The sequence below is a fragment of the Pinus tabuliformis genome, chromosome 5_2 (genome assembly GCF_031772625.1).
Source record: "Pinus tabuliformis cultivar Carrire ecotype Pingquan chromosome 5_2, CPIR1, whole genome shotgun sequence".
Taxonomy (NCBI): Eukaryota; Viridiplantae; Streptophyta; class Pinopsida; order Pinales; family Pinaceae; genus Pinus; species Pinus tabuliformis.
The window spans coordinates 576,689,360-576,711,408 of NC_142306.1; the positions used below are offsets into that span (position 1 = coordinate 576,689,360).

At 38.4% G+C, this 22,049-nt stretch overlaps 1 pseudogene; it reads left to right on the forward strand.

The window, feature by feature from the left end:
- Window positions 1-15,393: 15,393 nt before the first annotated feature.
- Window positions 15,394-18,703, forward strand: LOC149160291 (pentatricopeptide repeat-containing protein ELI1, chloroplastic pseudogene; annotated as a pseudogene).
- Window positions 18,704-22,049: the final 3,346 nt, after the last annotated feature.

Here is a 22,049-nt window from a genome sequence, read left to right on the forward strand (position 1 = left end):
AATCTAAAATATCTCTCCATTTGTGCTAGCCATATGGTTGGATGAGAGCCATCAAATTTATACACGTTCCTCTGATCTAGGCCAACCATCAGAAAAAAATTTGGTGAAAATTTGAAATGGCCACAATTCCGTAAATATAGCTCAGAATCCCTATTATGACTTGTTTTTGGAAATGGAACAACCATTCTGCATCTACCCATATGATATAAATCCTGATCTAGGCACTGGAATTTCAGATCTGCACTGCAACTCTCCTGTCGTAACCAAAATTTCGGACAAAAGCGTTGATTTTAAATCAGTGATATCTCCCTCATCCGGACTCCGATTCGACTGATTTTTTTTTTTGAAATTGGGTAATTTTTCTCAAACAATCTAGATCTGCAATTAGATTTTGTAGATCTTGCACCAGGACGTCCAATTCTGCGCTGCAAACTCGGTGCCCCGAAAAATTGTCTGCAACACCACTGATTTTTAGATCAGCGATATCTCCTTCATCCAGACTCCGATTCGGCTGATTTTTTTTTGAAATCGGTTATTTTTCACAAAGAATATAGATTTGTAATTAGATTTTGCAGATTTTGCTCCAAAACATACAGACCTGATCTGCAAACCCGCCGCCCTAGAAATCCTGCGAAAGGAAAAACAATTCTCCACTTTTGCCCAAGAAAGTGCTTTGATACCTCTTGTTATAGATATGATATGGAAATATATGAAAATACAAATATACCCAAGAAATAAAAAGATAGAAATAGATAGAAATGCTTCACTTTATTGATATCAAACCCTTAAGGTAGGGTAACACCATACATTCACTCCTTAAGGAAGGAGAACACTCCACAAGCCATTTGCTTGTTCATACAATAATCATTGGCACCTCTCAATGTGGAGTCTCTAGCCTCTATATAGGCCTCATACATACAATACCATGAGTCATTACCATGGTTCCCTCAATACCATCTATCTAATACCGTGGGCCCATTACATTATTACTAACTACTTGTGGTCCCTTACATGATATAGGTTAACCACCTTATTTATTACTATGGCCCATTCCCTTATTACACTATTACCTTGGGTACCACCCTTTGTACCCCATATTCTCCCCCCTTGGTATATAACATTTCTCCACTTTTTCCCAAGAAAGTGCTTTGATACCACTTGTTATAGATCTGATATGGAAATATATGAAAATACAAATATACCCAAGAAATAACAAGATAGAAATAGATAGAAATGCTTGACTTTATTGATATCAAACCATTAAGGTAGGGCAGCACCATACATTCACTCCTTAAGGAATGAGAACACTCCACGAGCCATTTGCCTGTTCATACAATAATCATTGACACCTCTCAATGTAGAGTCTCTAGCCTCTATATAGGCCTCATACATACAATACCATGGGTCATTACCATGGTTCCTTCAATACCATCTATCTAATACCGTGGGCCCATTACATTATTACTAACTACTTGTGGTACCTTACATGATATGGGTTAACCACCTTATTTATTACTATGGCCCATCCCATTATTACACTATTACTTTGGGTACCACCCTTTGTACCCCATATTATCCCCCCTAGGTATATAACAGCAGAGGTATTGCAGAGAGAGCAGGATAGCTTTTGAGCTGATTCTTTTTGTAATACTGGTTATATTTCCACTTATATGATAATACAGAGTTGGCGTTTTAAGCTGAGGATTTCCCCAGGTTATATCTTCTTTGTTATGTGTGATTGATTCCTTCTTATCAGTTATATGTGTTATTATTGATGTTGCTCATGTTTGATTAAGCTTCTGCTAAATTGTTTGTAGAAGTAGATCAAGTGTTTTGCTTTAGTACATTGCATTACTAGGTGATCTACAGTGGGAATTTCTACATGGTATCGAAGCACAGGTGATCAAGGAAGAATAGTATACTGAGAGGAGATTTCAAAGTTTTGAGTTTTAGGCCGAGAGTTTGCAAAGCAGATCTGAAAATTTATATACAAAATTTTCAGAAAAAATAGCAGATTTGGATTCCTTGTGAAAAAATACCTAAATTAAAAAAAAAATCGGCTAAATCAGAGTTCGGATGAGGGAGATATCGCTGATTTAAAATCAGCTCTTTTCCTAGAAAATTTCGTGACGAAGAGAAAGTGGAAATAGATTGGTGTCCTAGTCAAGAACCTGTATGCACTTGAATTACAAGATGCATGCAAAGCCTTGAGGAGCAAGGCAAAGGTTATATACTTGGTGGTTGAGAGGGAGAGAAAATTATCTCTCAACATGTAGTGCTAGAAGAAGTCTCAGACAATTGTGGAGGAGCCACAATTGGTGAAGCAACTTCAGGAGGTTGTGGAGCAGCCACAACTGGAGAAGCCAAAGATAGAGTGGAGACATCCACTCATGTAGAGACCTCCAGTAGGGGGGAATTTTGAGCCAGGTGGGCAGAGAGATCACATGCAGCCATACCTCCAAGTAGGAGGTAGGGCGATGTGGAGTGATCGTTCCACGTAGGCTAATATAGGGGCAGGGTCCTTGAGGTACCCAACCTCTTCGATTCGACTTTGCTACAGGAGCCCTGATGGGGAGCAGCAGGACTGGATGAGTGGGTAGAGACAGATGTGGATGAAGTGGCAAAGAGACTTATAGTGTAGGAATCCCAAGACAGTGCAGAGCTAGCAGGCTACAACAATGCGAGAGGCACAAGAGTGTTGCACCAGTGAAAAATGGCATAAAGAGGTGTGCAATGGTGCTAGATGCATGGAGTGTTGCAGTAGCTCAGAGGTCACAAAGGGAGCACTTGTCAGCAGTAGAGGGAGCTTCAGCATTAGAGGATGTTTCTAGCCCAACAGGGAGGTCAGTTGGGAGATATTTTGTTTCTAGAGTTGCTAGAGCAACAATACATGGGAGAAGTGTTGCATGCAGAACATTCCAAAGGTTTAGGATCGGGTTCGAGTTGAATGCCTTTCTTATTGAGAGGGAGTGTTGAAAATAGAAACAAGAAATGCTAAAAATAGCACTGCTATAAATAGCAGTTCGAGTGCCAGTGTTGGACTTAGCAACAAGGAATGAAAAATGGAAGTGCTAAAAATAGCATTGCTATAAATAGCATTTCGAGATGGATTCCAATTTTAGTTAGTCCTTGAAATAAAATTGAGAAGTAAAATTCAAATTTGATCTTAGCAACTGTTTGTAAAATAATTAATTAATTCATCTTGAGTTAATTAGTTGTAGAAAATCAAACATGAAGTCTATGTGGGGACATGCAACAGTTTCTCCATTAATTGAAGAATTTATCTATGAGTTAAAGAGATAAGGATGAGTTCTATATTGAGTAGTAATTAGTTGGCTCAGTTAACTGAGTCAAGTCCAGTGATAATTGATTTAAACAGTTTGTTTAAATTAAGTAAGTTCAGTTAGTTAATGCATGCTTGCATATAACTACTGCACTTCAGATAACTGAAGATTCTCTCATGAATAACTCATGCATGTCAATTCAGACAGAGACCTAGTTGAGATCAGAGGAGGGACAATGTACTATTAGTTGGATGAATATTTTTCCTATAAAGGAAGCTCATCCATGATGAGGATTTATCTCCTTCAGGACTGCGTAGTTGGATCAGAGGTTAGTGAGTGTGTGAAGAGGCCGATTCACACATGTGGCTTCACGAGACCCTAAGAAAAGTTGCACAAAGAAATAGGAGGCTTATAGTGCAGACCAGAGGTTAGATAGAGGCCTTTAACTGTCTATGAGCAGCAGAGGTATTGCAAAGAGAGCAGGATAGCTTTTGAGCTGATTCTTTTTGTAATAATGGTTATATTTCCACTTATATGATAATAAAAAGTTTGGGTTTTAGGTTGAGGCTTTCCCCGGGTTATATCTTCTATGTTATGTGTGATTGATTCTTTCTTATCAATTATATGTGTCCTTATTGATGTTGCTCATGTTCGATTAAGCTTCCGCTAAATTGTTTGTAGAATTAGATCAAGTATTTTGCTTTAGTACATTGCATTACCAGGTGATCTACAGTGATAATTTCTACATGGTATCAGAGCACAGGTGATCAAAGAAGAACATTATACTAAGAGGAGATTTCAAAGTTTTGAGTTTTGGGCCTAGAGTTTGCAGAGCAGATCTGAAAATTTTTGTACAAAATTTTCAAAAACAAATAGCAGATTTAGATTCGTTGTGGAAAAATACTTAAATTCAAAAGAAAAATCGGCTGAATTGGAGTTCGGATGAGGAAGATATCGTTGATTTAAAATCAGCTCTTTTTCCGAAAAATTTCGTGACAACGAGATAGTGGAAACAGATTGGTGTGCTAGCCAAGAATATTTATGCACTTGAGGTACAAGATGAATGCAAAGCCTTGAGGCGAAAGGCAAAGGTTAAATACTTGGTGGTTGAGAGGGAGAATAAATTACCTCTCAACATGCAGCGCCAGAAGTAGTATCAGACAATTGTGGAGGAGCCACAATTGGTGAAGTAGCTTCAGGAGGTTGTGGAGCAGCCACAACTAGAGAGGTCGAGAGGAGACAGAGTGGAAACATCCACTCATGTCGAGACCTTCAGTAGGGGGCAATTTCGAGCCAGTGGGTAGAGGGATCACACGCAGCCATACCTCTAGGTAGGAGGTGGGGCGATGTGAAGTGATCGTTCCACATATGCTAATATAGGGGCAGGATCCTTGAGGTACCCAACCTCTTCGATTCGACTTTGCTACAGGAGCCCCGATGAGGAGTAGCAGGACTGGCTGAGTGGGTAGAGACAAATGCGGATGGAGTGGCAGAGAGAGGTATAGTGTAGGAATTCCAAGACAGTGCAGAGCTAGCAAGCTGCAACAATGCGAGAGGCACAAGAGTGTTCCACCAGTGCAGAATGGCATAAAGAGGTGTGCAACGGTGCGAGATGCATGGAGTGTTGCAATAGCTTAGAGGTCACAGAGGGAGCACTTGTCAGCGGCAGAGGGAGCTTCAGCATCAGAGGATGTTTCTAGCCCAACAGGGAGGTCAGTTGGGATATTTTTTGTTTCTAGAGTTGCTAGAGCAACAATACTTGGGAGAAGTGTTGCATGCGGAACATTCCAAAGGTTCAGGATCAGGTTTGAGTTGAATGCCTTTTTTGTTGAGAGGGTGTGTTGAAAATAGCAACAAGAAATGCTAAAAATAGAAGTGCTAAAAATAGCACTGCTATAAATAGCAGTTTGGGTAAAAGTGTTGGACATAGCAACAAGAAATGAAAAATAGAAGTGCTAAAAATAGCATTGCTATAAATAGCATTTCGGGATGGATTCCAATTTTAGTTAATCCCTGAACTAAAATTCGAATTTGATCTTAGCAACTGTTTATAAAATAATTAATTAATTCATCTTGAGTTAATTAGTTGTAGAAAATCGAACATGAAGTCTATGTGGGGACATGCAACAGTTTCTCCATTAATTGAAGAATTTATCCATGAGTTAAAGAGATAAGGATGAGTTCTATATTGAGTAATGATTACTTGGCTTAGTTAACTGAGTCAAGTCCAGTTATAATTGATTTAAACAATTTATTTAAATTGAGTAAGTTCAGTTAGTTAATGCATGCTTGCATATAACTGCTGCACTTCAAATAACTAAAGATTCTCTAATGAATAACTCATGCATGTCAGTTCAGACAGAGACCCAGTTGAGATCAGAGGAGGGACAGTGTACTATCAGTTGGATAAATATTTTTCCTATAAAGGAAGCTCATCTATGATGAGGATTTATCTCCTTCAGGACTGCGTAGTTGGATCAGAGGTTAGTGAGTGTGTGAAGAAGCTAATTCATACACGTGGCTTCACTGGACCCCAAGAAAAATTGCGCAAAGAAATAAGAGGCTTAGAGTGCGGACCAGAGGTTAGATAGAGGCCTTTGACTGTCTATGAGCAGCAGAGGTATTGCAGAGAGAGCAGGATAGCTTTTGAGCTGATTCTTTTTGTAATACTGGTTATATTTCCACTTATATGATAATACAGAGTTGGGGTTTTAAGCTGAGGCTTTCCCCGGTTATATCTTCTGTGTTATGTGTGATTGATTCCTTCTTATCAGTTATATGTGTCCTTATTGATGTTGCTCATGTTCGATTAAGCTTCTGCTAAATTGTTTGTAGAAGTAGATCAAGTGTTTTGTTTTAGTACATTGCATTACTAGGTGATCTACAGTGGGAATTTCTACATGGTATCGGAGCGCAGGTGATCAAGGAAGAACATTATACTAAGAGGAGATTTCAAAGTTTTGAGTTTTGGGCTGAGAGTTTGTAAGTAGATCTGAAAATTTTTGTATAAATTTTCAGAAACAGATAGCAGATTTAGATTCCTTACGGAAAAATACCCAAATTCAAAAAAAAAATCGGCTGAATCGGAGTTCGGATGAGGGAGATATTGCTGATTTAAAATCAGCTCCTTTTCCGGAAAATTTCATGATGGTGAGAAAGTGGAAACAGATTGGTGTGCTAGCCAAGAATCTGTATGCACTTGAGGTACAAGATGAATGCAAAGCCTTGAGGAGCAAGGCAAAGGTTAGATACTTGGTGGTTGAGAGGGAGAGTAAATTACCTCTCAACATGCAGCGCCAGAAGAAGTCTCAAACAATTGTGGAGGAGCCACAATTGATGAAGCAGCTTCACGAGGTTGTGGAGCAGCCAAAACTGGAGAAGCCGAGGGAGATAGAGTGGAAACATCCACTCATGTAGAGACCTCCAGTAGGGTGAAATTTCGAGACAGGTGGGCAGAGGGATCACATGCAACCATACCTCCAGGTAGGAGGTGGGGCGATGTGAAGTGATTGTTCCACAAAGGCTGATATAAGGGCAGGATCCTTGAGGTACCCAACCTCTTCGATTCGACTTTGCTACAGGAGCCCTGATGAGGAGTAGCAAGACTAGCTGAGTGGGTAGAGACAGATGCGGATGGAGTGGCAGAGAGAGCTATAGTGTAGGAATCCCAAGACAGTGCAGAGCTAGCAGGGTGCAACAATGCGAGAGGCAGAAGAGTGTTGCACCAGTGCAGAATGGCATAAATAGGTGTGCAACGGTGCGAGGTACATGGAGTGTTACAGCAGCTCAGAGGTCACAGAGGGAGCACTTGTCAGCGACAGAGGGAGCTTCAGCATCAGATGATGTTTTTAGCCCAACAGGGAGGTCAGTTAGGAGATCTTTTGTTTCTAGAGTTGCTGGAGCAACAATACTTGGGAGAAGTGTTGCATGCGGAACATTCCAAATGTTCAGGATCAGGTTCGAGTTGAATGCCTTTCTTGTTGAGAGGGAGTGTTGAAAATAGCAACAAGAAATGTTAAAAATAGCACTGCTATAAATAGTAGTTTGGGTACCAGTGTTGGACATAGCAACAAGAAATGAAAAATGGAAGTGCTAAAAATAGCATTGCTATAAATAGCATTTCGAGATGGATTCCAATTTTAGTTAGTCTCTGAATTAAAATTGAGAAGTAAAATTGGAATTTTATCTTAGCAACTGTTTGTAAAATAATTAATTAATTCATCTTGAGTTAATTAATTGTAGAAAATCAAACATGAAGTCTATGTGGGGACATGCAACAGTTTCTCAATTAATTGAAGAATTTATCCATGAGTTAAAGAGATAAGGATGAGTTCTATATCGAGTAGTAATTAGTTGGCTCAATTAACTGAGTCAAGTCCAGTTATAATTGATTTAAACAGTTTGTTTAAATTAAGTAAGTTCAGTTAGTTAATGCATGCTTGCATATAACTGCTGCACTTTAGATAACTGAAGATTCTCTCATGAATAACTCATGCATGTCAGTTCAGATAGAGACCCAGTTGAGATTAGGGGAGAGACAATGTACTATCAGTTGGATGAATATTTTTCCTATAAAGGAAGCTCATTCATGATGAGGATTTATCTCCTTCAGGACTGCATAGTTGGATCAGAGGTTAGTGAGCGTGTGAAGAAGCCAATTCACACATGTGGCTTCACTGGACCCTAAGAAAAATTGCGCAAAGAAATAGGAGGCTTGGAGTGCAGACCAGAGGTTAGATATAGGCATTTGACTGTCTATGAGTAGCAGAGGTACTGCAGAGAGAGCAGGATAGCTTTTGAGTTGATTCTTTTTGTAATAATGGTTATATTTCCACTTATATGATAATACAGAGTTGGGGATTTAGGCTGAGGCTTTCCCCGGGTTATATCTTTTGTGTTATGTGTGATTAATTCCTTCTTATCAGTTATATGTGTCCTTATTGATGTTGCTCATGTTCGATTAAGCTTTCACTAAATTTTTTGTAGAAGTAGATTAAGTGTTTTGCTTTAGTACATTGCATTACCAGGTGATCTACAGTGGGAATTTCTACATGGTATCGGAACACAGGTGATCAAGGAAGAACAATATACTGAGAGGAGATTTCAAAGTTTTGAGCTTTGGGCCAAGAGTTTGCAGAGCAGATCTGACAATTTTTGTACAAAATTTTCAGAAACAAATAGCAGGTTTGGATTCCTTGTGGAAGAATACCCAAATTCAAAAAAAAATCGGCTGAATCAGAGTTCGGATGAGGGAGATATCACTGATTTAAAATCAACTCTTTTTCCGGAAAATTTCGTGATGGCGAGAAAGTGGAAACAGATTGGTGTGCTAGCCAAGAACCTGTATGCATTTGAGGTACAAGATGCATGCAAAGCCTTGAGGAGCAAGGCAAAGGTTAGATACTTGGTGGTTGAGAGGGAGAGTAAATTACCTCTCAACATGCAATGCCAGAAGAAGTCTCAAACAATTGTGGAGAAGCCACAATTGGTGAAGCAGCTTCAAGAGGTTGTGGAGCAGCCACAATTGGAGAAGCCGAGAGGAGACAAAGTGGAAACATCCACTCATGTAGAGACCTCCAGTAGGGAGAAATTTCGAGCCAGGTGAGCAGAGGGATCACATGCAGCCATACCTCCAGGTAGGAGGTGGGGCAATGTGAAGTGATCGTTCCACGGAGGCTGATATAGGGGCAGATCCTTGAGGTACCCAACCTCTTCGATTCGAATTTGCTATAGGAGCCTTGATGAGGAGCAGCAGGACTGACTGAGTGGGTAGAGACGGATGTGGATGGAGCAACAGAGAGCTATAATGTAGGAATACCAAGACAGTGCAGAGCTAGCAGGCTGCAACAACAAGAGAGGCACAAGAGTGTTGCACTAGTGCAGAATGGCATAAAGAGGTGTGCAACGGTGCGAGATGCATGGAGTGTTGCAGCAGCTTAGAGGTCACAGAGGGAGCAATTGTCAGCGGCAGAGGGAGCTTCAGCATCAGAGGATGTTTCTAGCCCAACAAGGAGGTCAGTTGGGAGATTTTTTGTTTCTAGAGTTGCTTGAGAAACAACACTTGGGAGAACTGTTGCATGCAGAACATTGCAAAGGTTCATGATTGGGTTCGAGTTGAATGTCTTTCTTGTTGAGAGGGAGTGTTGAAAATAGCAACAAGAAATGCTAAAAATAGAAGTGCTAAAAATAGCACCGCTATAAATAGCAGTTTGGGTACCAGTGTTGGACATAGCAACAAGGAATGAAAAATGGAAGTGCTAAAAATAGCATTGTTATAAACAACATTTCGGGATGGATTCCAATTTCAGTTAGTCCCTGAACTAAAATTGAGAAGTAAAATTCAAATTTGATCTTAGCAACTGTTTGTAAAATAATTAATTAATTCATCTTTAGTTAATTAGTTGTAGAAAATCAAACATGAAGTCTATGTGGGGACATGCAACAGTTTCTCCATTAATTGAAGAATTTATCCATGAGTTAAAGAGATAAGGATGAGTTCTATATTGAGTAGTAATTAGTTGGCTCAATTAACTTAGTCAAGTCCAGTTATAATTGATTTAAACAGTTTGTTTAAATTAAGTAAGTTCAGTTAGTTAATGCATGCTTGCATATAACTGCTGCACTTTAGATAACTAAAGATTCTCTCATGAATAACTCATGCATGTCAGTTCAGATAGAGACCCAGTTGAGATCAGAGGAGGGATAGTGTACTATCAGTTGGATGAATTTTTTTCCTATAAAGGAAGCTCATCCATGATGAGGATTTATCTCCTTCAAGACTGCGTAGTTAGATCAGAGGTTAGTGAGTGTGTGAAGAGACCAATTCACACATGTGGCTTCACTGGACCCCAAGAAAAATTGCACAAAGAAATAGGAGGCTTGGAGGGTAGACCAGAGGTTAGATAGAGGCCTTTGACTATCTATGAGCAGCATAGGTATTGCAGAGAGAGCAGGATAACTTTTGAGCTGATTCTTTTTGTAATACTGGTTATATTTCCACTTATATGATAATACAGAGTTGGGGTTTTAGGCTGAGGCTTTCCCCAGGTTATATCTTCTATGTTATGTTTGATTGATTCCTTCTTATCAGTTATATGTGTTCTTATTGATGTTGCTCATGTTCGATTAAGCTTCCGCTAAATTGTTTGTAGAAGTAGATCAAGTGTTTTGCTTTAGTACATTGCATTACCAAGTGATCTACAGTGGGAATTTCTGCAATATGAGGTGTTGATACAACCCTCTGACCAACCACAAACTCGATGCCTAATAAAATATCATAGTAATCCATCTTGATAATTGTGAAGTCAAGCTTCCCTTTCCAATTCCCAATCTATAATAGAATACCACAAACGTCTCCAAGAACTCTCATGTCCTCATAATTCACCACTTTGAAAGATGGACAGAAAGGAAAAATTTGCAAGCCCAATCTCCTAGCAACATCTTCCCTCATAAGTTATGAGTATCCCTATTATCTACCATAGGCATCAACTAACTCCCATTCACATCAATATTCACATAGTTCAACTTAGTCGTCTATGGATCATGTTTCAGACTAGCCTCCTTTAAATAAGTCACACCCAAAACCTGCATCACTACCACAAATGCATGAGAAATATTCCTCTCTCTCTTATCCTTCTCTTCCTATTTTATACTACCACAAATGCATATGAGAAATATTCCTCTCTCTCTTATCCTTCTCATCCTATTTTATAGCTGCCACTTTCTACTTCAATTAAAATTTCTTCACCATGTGATCCTCTCCACATAACCAACATGAAAGATATGTCCTCTCCTTCAAATCACTCTCCTTCAATCCCTCCTCTTTAAAATATTTCTCTTTCTCCTTATGTGACTTCTTCTTCTTCTCACCACACTTCTTCCCTTCTAATTTTCCTACTGTATGGAGATCCAGAACCTTGTCTACAACATTGATAACTTCTTCAAGAATCTACACATTTTGGCTCTTCACTTCCATGTGAGCCCAAGTTTGTAGACCTATCAAGAAATAACATAACCCATCCTTCTTAGCCATTTTTTGAATCTCCAACATTAGGCCCGAATACTCCTGAATATAATATTGTACACTTTCTGTCTGTCTCAAAAGATTCAACTTGCTCCTTACATCCCAAACCTAATCATGTGGTCCAAACTGAGAATACAACACTTCCTTCAACTTCAGCCACGTGGTAAGTGTCATCCTACATCTAACTCGAGGAAACCTACCCTTCCCTTCTTCTCCATAACAACTTTTCATTCCCTACTAAGAATGAGGTAGTAACCTTAAGCTTGGTCTCATCTAAGCACTCTCCCAATTGATCCTACATCCCAACAGAAATTCCCAAGAACTTTCATACTTTCATACCATGATATGATTATTGCTGAAAGTTTTCTCAATAATTCAAGTATGGAACATAGAAGTTTGAATTCAGAAATTATAGATACCAATTATTAATAATTAAATACAATTAAATAAATAAATAAAATATAAAAATAAAATCTATAATTATAATTATGAATTAAAACATTTTGGTTGGGTCAAATTAAATAAAATATAATTAATAATTATAATTATCAATTATTAATAATTAAACCAGTCTAGATCCATTTAACTTGGATTTACCAAGCCCCGAGAGGGATGTAATGTCTTGAGGTGTAAACCTCTTTTAGAGTGAAAAGAGATTTGATCGCGATCAAATGTCTTGAGGTGTAAACCTCTTTTATAATGAAAAGAGATTTGATCCCCTCTCGGGGCTTTGTAGATCCCAAGTTAAGATGGATCTAAGGAGCCTCAAGAGGGATCATATGTCTTGAGGTGTAAACCTATTTTAGAGTGAAAAGAGATTTGATCCCGATCAAATGTCTTGAGGTGTAAGCTTCTTTTAGAATGAAAAGAGATTTGATCCCCTCTCGAGGCTTGGTAGATCTAGAGTTAAGATGGATCTACGCTAGTAAGATGATTGACCCTTTTCTCAATATTTTATTTTCTTAATCAATAATAATAATAACAATAATTAATTAATTAATTAATTAAATATGAATTAGTTGATAACTTTGAATTATCCTTGGACTTGCTATTATTTTATATTATTTATTGATTTATTTTGGTTGAACTTCTCTTATTCCTTTAATAACTTTTTCTTTTGTTAAATTTGACCCAATTTAATTTGTTGGTTATATTTCCACTTGTATGATAATACAGAGTTGGGGTTTTAGGTTGAGGTTTTCCCCGGGTTATATCTTTTGTGTTATATGTGATTGATTCCTTCTTATTGATGTTGCTCATGTTCAATTAAGCTTCCGCTAAATTGTTTGTAAAAGTAGATCAAGTGTTTTGCTTTAGTACATTGCATTACCAGGTGATCTACAGTGGGAATTTCTACAATATGAGGTGTTGGTACAACCCTTTGACCAACCATAAACTCGATGCCTAATAAAATATCATAGTAATCCATCTTGATAATTGTGAAGTCAAGCTTCTCTTTCCAATTCCCAATCTATACTAGAATACCACAAACGTCTCCAAGAACTCTCATGTCCTCATAATTCACCACTTTGAAAGATGCACAGATTGGAACAATTTGCAAGCCCAATCTCCTAGCAACATCTTCCCTCATAAGTTATCAGTATCCCTGTTATCTACCATAGGCATCAACTGACTCCCATTCACATCAATATTCACATAGTTCAATTTAGTCATCTATGGATCATGTTTCAGAGTAGCCTCCTTTAAATAAGTCACACCCAAAACCTGCATCACTACCACAGATGCATGAGAAATCTTCCTCTCTCTCTCATCCTTCTCATCCTATTCTATAGCTGCCACTTTCTGCTTCAATTAAAATTTCTTCACCATGTGATCCTCTCCACATAACCAACATGAAAGAGATGTCCTCTCCTTCAAACCACTCTACTTCATTCCCTCCTCTTTCAAATATTTCTCTTTCTCCTTATGTGACTTCTTCTTCTTCTCACCACACTTCTTCCCTTCTAATTTTCCTATTGTATGGAGATCTAGAACCTTGTCTGCAACATTGATAACTTCTTCAAGAATCTACACATTTTGGCTCTTCACTTCCATGTGAGCCCAAGTTTGTAGACCTATCAAGAAATTAAAAAATCCATCCTTCTTAGCCATTTTTGGAATCTCCAACATAAGGCTCGAATACTCCTTAAGATAATATTATACACTTTCTGTTTGTCTCAAAAGATTCAACTTGCTCCTTGCATCCCAAACCTGATCATGTGGTCCAAACTGAGAATATAACACTTCCTTCAACTTTAGCCATGTGGTAAGTGTCATCCTACATCTAACTCGAGGAAACCTACTCTTCCCTTCTTCTCCATAACAACTTTTCATTCCCTATTAAGAATGGGGTAGTAACCTTAAGCTTGGTCTCATCTAAGCACTCTCCCAATTGATTCTACATCCCAACAGAAATTCCTAAGAACTTTCATACTTCTCATACCATGATATGGTTATTGCTGAAAGTTTTCTCAATAATTCAAGTATGGATCATAGAAGTTTGAATTCAGAAATTATAGATATCAATTATTAATAATTAAATACAATTAAAAAAATAATAAAATATAAAAATAAAATTTATAATTATAGTTATGAATTAAAACATTTTGGTTGTGTCAAATTAAATAAAATATAATTAATAACTATAATTATCAATTATTAATAATTAAACCAGTCTAGATCCATTTAATTTGGATTTACCAAGCCTCGAGAGGGATGTAATGTCTTGAGGTGTAAACCTCTTTTTGAGTGAAAAGAGATTTGATCCCAATCAAATGTCTTGAGGTGTAAACCTCTTTTAGAATGAAAAGAGATTTGGTCCCCTCTCGGGGCATTGTAGATCCCAAGTTAAGATGGATCTAAGGAGCCTCGAGAGGGATCAAATGTCTTGAGGTGTAAACCTCTTTTAGAGTGAAAAGAGATTTGATCCCGATCAAATGTCTCGAGGTGTAAACCTCTTTTAGAATGAAAAGAGATTTGATCCCCCCTCGAGGCTTGATAGATCCAGAGTTAAGATGGATCTAAGCTAGTAAGATGATCGACCATTTTCTCAATATTTTATTTTCTTGATCAATAATAACAATAATTAATTAATTAATTAATTAAATATGAATTAGTTTGATAACTTTGAATTATCCTTGGACTTGCTATTATTTTATTTTATGTATTGATTTATTTTGGTTGAACTTCTCTTATTCCTTTAATAACATTTTCTTTTGTTAGATTTGACCCAATTTAATTTGTTGGGATTTTTAATCCTCTTTTTAATTGAATATTCTAATCTATCCCTTTTAATAAATATTTTATTTTATTCAAAATTAACAATTTCATTCTAACCCTTATAATTAATTATCTCTTAATGACACTATGCCTATTTACTTTATGACACTATGTCTATTTAATCTCTACCTAGATTTGGTCCTCTAATGAACCATAATGAATGGTTTGATTCTCCAATGAACCGCACTGAATGGTTTGAAAGCGTGGATATAATTTTTCTAATATGATTTTTACCGAAAGATTTCTCATAGTCAAGATATAGATCACATAAACCTGAATTCGGTAAATAATAATAATAATAATAATGTCTATCAAAATAATTTTTGGCAACATTTTCATTTTCGTGAACTATTTTTTATTTTTTTTCATTGTTTAAATTTATTTGTAAACATAAGATTTAGTTACGATCAAATTTAAATTTTATATAGTTTTGAAATTTAAATTTTATGAAATTAAAATCGAAGAAAAAAATTAAATTAAATTATTTTTATTTTTTTCAAATTAACATTTATTTAAATTTTATAAATGTATTTTCCCTTAAAATACTAGGATTAAAAGTAGTAAAACAATAAATGGATTTACATAATATTGTAGAGTGAAAATAAATAATATAAAATTCAGAATAATAATGAAGGTATATTCCAAAGTCATCTCCAGTAATATTTTCATTTTCTTTATTTTCATTTTTTTTAAATTTTTGCCGACCCATTTGAATCATTTATAGATATATTGTAATTTAAAACCAACTTAAATTCACAAGATCTAGCCCGCTCATAAGTATCAAATTTCTCTTCACTTAAAACAAAAATCATGTCAAAATATTTATTCATTCCATCCCAACCCGACCCTGGTGACCCTTAGTAAATAGGCTGGTAATATCTTCTCCAGATTGAATCAAAATAATCAAACCATACATTAAAATCAGATTGAATAAACCAAATCTCAATTAGCCTATCACGAAAGTCTCCTTTCAAGCATAAATAAAAGAAAACCAACTTGGAGGGGAGTGATTTGCGCTTCAACTATGATGGGATCCTCCCATTCCCGAAAAGAGAGATCGCGATCGAAACACCGTGTTTGCAGAGGTAAATTTCATGGCGGAGGTTTTATAAGTTGAATGTGGTGTTTGAACGAACTATATAATGTTATGGACGGCTCTGAGTTTATCCTTGTATGCCTGGGCGCATAATCTTTTGAAAAATGCGGAGAACAACAAGATGGGTTTGAATTTCGGTCATCGAAACAGATCGAAATTCATTGGTTTTAGTACTGTCGCTGCTCTCAAGGAAAAACCAAGAGCAGCTCAATTTCCCGAAGGTGCCAACAAGAGCTCTGCAAACACCAATCCCTATGTTGGTCTCCTGCAGCGCTGCATTGGCAAAAGGACTTTGGCCGAGGGAAAAGGCGTCCATGCCCATATCATCAAAACTGGAGCCGAAGGAGTTGCTGGACTATCTCTGGGAAATCATCTTCTTCACATGTATTCCAAGTGCCAAAGCGTGGAAGACGCGCGCCAAGTCTTTGACAAAATGCAGGTACGAAATGTTTTTTCATGGAATACGATAATCGCAGTGTATGCACAGTGCGGTAGCATAAAACAGGCGTTGCGTTTTTTTAATGAAATGCCTGCTAGAAATGAGTTTTCCTGGAACACAATGATTGAAGGATATCTAAAATGTGGGAATCTAGAGGACGCAGGACAATTGTTTGACGAAATGCCTCAACGAAACGTTTTCTCATGGAACACAATGATTGCAGGGTATGTGAAATATGGGCAATTGGAGAATGCTCGCGAGTTGTTTGACAAAATTCCTGAACGAGATGGGGTGTCCTGGAACGTGATGATTGTCGGGTATGCGAAGCATGGGCCGGCTGAAGAAGCCTTGAAACTTCATCGGCAAATGCAGCATTTGGTCGTAAGACGAGATGAGTATCCTCTTGCGAGTGTACTTAGTGCTTGTGCATGCTTACCTGATCTACAACATGGCAGGCAGATCCATGCTTCTGTGATTAAAGGGGGTTTTGAGTCGGACGCTTTTGTGGAGAGTGCCCTTGTTGACATGTATGCAAAATGTGGATGCGTCGAGGATGCTCGGCGCATCTTTGAGAAGATGCGTGAACGAGATGTAGTGTTATGGACAAGCATGATTGCTGGGTATGCTTGCTGTGGAAACATGGAAGATGCACGCCATGTTTTTGATGAAATGCCTGAACGGAATGTATTTTCATGGAATGCAATGCTAGCAGGATATGCACAGAATGGGCTAGGTGAAGAGGCTCTGAAATTATGGTGTCAAATGCAAAGGATTGATACTGAGATAGACAGTGTTACCTTTGTGGCCGTTCTGAGTGCTTGTGCTAGCTTGGAAACTCTGGAGCAAGGTAAGCAGGTTCATGGCCATGTCATTAGAACTGGATTTGAGTCGGATGGCTTTGTAGGGAGTGCTCTTCTTGACATGTATGCAAAATGTGGCAGTATAGAGAATGCCCACCAACATTTTGAGAATATGCCAAAACGAGATGTGGTATCATGGAACACTATGATCACAGCGTATGCCCAGAATGGGTACGGCAAGGAAGCCCTTCAGATCTTTGCACGAATGTTACAGGCAGGCATGAAGGCAAACCACATTACCTTCATTGGTGTCCTTTCTGGATGCAATCATGCTGGCCTAGTAGATGAGGGTTGTCATTACTTTGATTCAATGAGGAAAGATCATGGAATTGCACCAATAATTGACCACTATGCATGCATGGTTGATCTTCTTGGTCGTGCCGGTTACCTGGAGAAGGCACTAGAGTTAATCAACGACATGGCATTTGAACCCACCGCAACTATTTGGGGAGCATTGCTTGGTGCCTGTAGAATTCATGGCAATATGGAATTAGGAAAACATGCAGCAGAACGCCTTTTTAAGTTGGAACCACATAGTGCTGGACCTTATGTGCTACTTTCAAACATTTATTCTGCAGCTGGCATGTGGGAAGATGCAGCAAAGATAAGAAAATTGATGAAGGAGAAGGGTGTTGCAAAAAAGCCTGGATACAGTTGGATCGAAGTAAACAACAAGGTGCATACCTTCTGTGTTGCGGACAGGTCAAATCCAGAGTCAGTGGAGATCTATACAACTTTAGAGAGACTGACTGAGCAGATTAAACAGGCAGGGTATGTGCCAGATACAAATTCTGTGCTACATGATGTCGAGGAGGAGTACAAGGAACACCTTCTCTTGTATCATAGTGAGAGGTTAGCTATTGCCTTTGGGCTTATTCATACACCGCCTGGGACACCTGTCCGAGTCTTCAAGAATCTACGTGTGTGTGGGGACTGTCACACTGCTATCAGATTCATCTCCAGCATTGTAGGACGAGAATTTGTTGTAAGGGATACGATTCGATTCCATCATTTTAAAGAGGGCTCATGTTCATGTGGGGATTATTGGTGATATAAAAGGAGATTGCAACAGGCAGTGCTGTATTTGGCGTACTTGCTTTAATGTATGCAAAGACAAAACATCCAGGACAAAACTGATGTGTACTGTGTTGCAGGACATGAATGCTACATATGTGAAGCACAGTATAGGGTATTATGTCATCTTGCGAGAGGCTGAAAGCTGAAGGGTATGCTAATAGATGCATAATGTATACTGTAGCTTAAAAGTGTAACCCTGAGGACTTAATGTGCTATCTATTGAAAGACGGTCTCCTTCAGGAACGCCCATGCTAGTGTGCCAGTTGATTTGAAGTGCTCAGTTGGATTATGGAACCCTTTTGTTGCACGTAAACATCAACTAGAGTGGCCAAATTTGATTTGTGATTGCGCGAGTCTGTTAATGTTAATGTGGACAGCATTTTTACGTGTTGGCAATCACCTGTTGCATTTTATATGGATGTCCAGAAATCATGAAGTGGTTTTACTGTGCAAATCTGCCTTGTCTGGCTCTAGATGGAAAATGTTGTAAAAATATGCTCAATCAAGGTGCAAACGCAATGTTACCGGAATTGCAAAGTTGCAGGGCCACTCCTCCCAAATTGTGGTGGAATTATGGATTTTGTGTCAGATTCTTATTTGTTTTTCTGGTGTTTTGAAAATAGAAACGGTTCCTTATGGTATTTATTTGCTTTGTTTACGGATCCGTTTCCTATGTTGCCAGGAAACGTGGGTTCGGGGACGGGGACGGGGACGGGGACGGCATTTTTGGAAACAGGTGCGTGGGTTCGTCGGGTAATATAATAATATTAAATTTTAATAATTATATTTTATAAATTATAAATTTATAAATTATAATTAATAATATATATGAAATTTGAATTTGTATATTTTTTCAACTTTAAACAAGAAAACTTTAATCATTTAAACATGCACATCATTGAACATTCAACATTGACATTGAAATTTCAAAATTTATCACCAAAAAATTGTTCATTGTTTACATATTAATAAGAATCATGAATCATGATATATGTCCATTGTCATACTACATTCAAAATTTGCCTTAAGGCATCTTCAAACATGAACTAGGAAATTTTAAAATACTAAATAGCTAAAGCCTAAGGAACAATGGCTTCCTCAAAGACCAAAAAACTGGAAAATACAAGTTATTTGACCTCCAATATTATTGCATCCCTTTTTATTAAAAAAGAACTAATAGGTATAAGAACCAAGGCTGCTTGGAAGTGGGAGCCAGAGTGGGGGACACAATTTTTAGAAGCTTCCAGATCGAGAGCGTTTTTTATACTATATATATTTTGAATCATTACATATAAATTCTGTGGTTTTTTTTTAGGCTTGTGGCTACATTAAAGTATAAATTATGGCTGCTGGCAGCGTATATTTCACTGCTGTCCCACCAAACACACAAGGCAGCCCAATAAAATAAAGTTTAAAATGTTGAGTCTTTGAGAACTCAGAATACTTTAGGATTTTTGAGCGTACTCCTGAGTTTGTAGGAAACTTGGCTAGTGTATCTCAGTCAGCGGTGTGTGACAAAATCTGTCCCAAGTTTCACCAAAATAGCTGAGTCTAGCATTTACTTAAGTTAAGTAAATGTTGGACTCGCTGCTTTGGCATTAGACATCTTAGTATCTTACAATGTTACATGTAAATTCTTATTTTATGTTTGAATTTTTGAAATAACTTATAAAGTTATAAGTAGCATAAACATGTCATTCATGCATGCCGTATCCTAGTATGTATTTTCAAAATATAGTTTTTTTAATATAGTTTTTTTATGAAGAACCCGAAGAACCCGAAGAACCCATTAAAGGAAAAGAACCCAATTTTTTTTTTGAAGAACCCGGTTCTTCATGTAAGAACCCGGTTCTACCGTACTCGAATTCGGTACTTAGGTGCGGGACCTGGGACGGGTTCGAGAACCCCACCCCCGGGTGCGGGAACCCGTGCAACATAGTCCGTTTCATATACAAGGTACAGACTTTGTGTCATGTGGAACTGTTTCCATTGGCAGAAATGATTGTGGCAATTTGGGAATTGTTTATGTCTACTTGAATTAGCTACTACCATAGCACACATTTCTTGTGGACTTCCTTGAATGCAGGCCTTGTTTTGGAGAGAAAGAGTGAGAGGCAAGCACATGAGATGGCCCCAAAATTGCTCGCAAATGTTTTCGTGCCCGCTTACAATCATTTTCACATTGAGAGAGAGGACATGACACTGAAAGAGTGCACGCTACACAACGAGCCACAATGAGAGAAGAACAAAGGGTTAGTGCAAACCAGTGAGAACAAAGGAAATTGTGGAAATTTTCAATTCACGTTAAATAGCTCTGCAACCTAAACCCTTAAAAAGCAGTGAACTAGAAAAGCTTACAAAACTGTTGATATATATGTTAGTTCTACATTCACATAGCGAACTGAAAATACATACATCAAATGGTACAACAGATGGCACTGAAAAACACATCTTTGTTTTCTGATTAACTCACAAGAAAAAAGTACAACTACTCGCTCAAATTTGGATTTTTTTTTAAATTACTCACATCCCTGTTTTTATTTTATAAACCCCATCTCCATGTGAGTCCAAATTAAGAAAAACAAAACCCTAATCTATTTTTCTTTTTCTTTTTTAACTAAAACGATTATTTTATTGATAGATCAACGGTTGGGCCGCAGCATAATCAATCGACATTACATGGAGGCATGAATACATAAATCATTAATGGACCAAGCAACCTTCCCTTCTTTGTTTTGAACCAAAATGACCCAGAGTGTGAAGTCGGAGTATTCAATATCTGCGTAGTTTGGTCTATGCAACACTAATTGAGCTATGGTATGGCTGTCCACACTGGTTCTTCTGAGTTTTTTTTTAAAAAACCTTGAGCCAGCCTGCATCCCTCATTGGCTTTGATGTCTGCTTCCTTGTTTGAGCTGCGGAGGATGTGAAAAAAGGAGGAGGTAAAATGAACCAGCAGGCCCTGCAGCCTCTGGAGAGTATTGTTGAGAGCCGGATTGCTAAAATGCTCCTCTGAGTTTAATGTTTTTATCAAGAGTTCTGAGTCCCCGAAGACCTGAAGAGCTTTGTGTCCCTGTTCCTGTGCGATCTGGCAGCCTTTAAGAAGCCCGAGAATTTCTGCCTGGTTGTTTGTGTTCTGCCCTAGTCCCCAACTGTAGCTATCTATTCGGGAGCCGTCCTGAGAGTAGACCACACCTCCTGCACCAGAGATCCCTGGATTGCCTTTAGAGGTGCCATCGAAGAAAATTGTTACCTTTCCCTGCTTCCTCCACCAGGTTTGGAACTCTGCATCTATTGTTCTAATGCGCCAGTCATGGTTGAATGTGGGGCGGGTGGGTGCTTTTTTACTGTCTCGAACGAGAAGGATTCCCAGCGAGTTTCGTTCCTTAGTTATGAGATTGTCATCTAACTTGCTGGGGTAGTTTCCAAGAGCTTCCATCAAGGAGGCCTTAGCTCTAGCCACCACTGTCAAGGGTGAGGACTTTACATTGTTAAATATCCAGTTATTTCGGGCTAGCCAGAGTTTCCAGCAAATGAACTTGGGAATGGAATGCCAGATCCGGTTCCACAGTGATTGTGCACTAAGAGTCCTAGGATACCTTGTGGTCTAGGTGGAGAAGAGGTCCACGACTGAACCCTAGAGAGGGGCGGGTGCGTTGAGGCCATGAAGGACAAGGGTCCATGCCGTTTGGGCAAAGGCACAACTTACAAAGAGGTGATCCACGTTTTCTGGTGCAGATCTACACATGGTGCACCAATGCTGCCCAATTATGCCTCTGTGGGCAAGATTCTCACCTGTCAACACTTTCCTGTGAATGAGAAGCCAAGTGAAAAAATTCACCTTGGGGATTCCGTATGTGTTCCATGTATGCTGCCAGATGGAAGGGTTGTGAGCTTGATTTTGTGTGGGAAGCAAGGCTGCAAAACCAAGCGAAGAGGTGTAGACTCCAGTCTTCCCCCACCTTCAAAGATCCGAGGCATGTATGTTAAC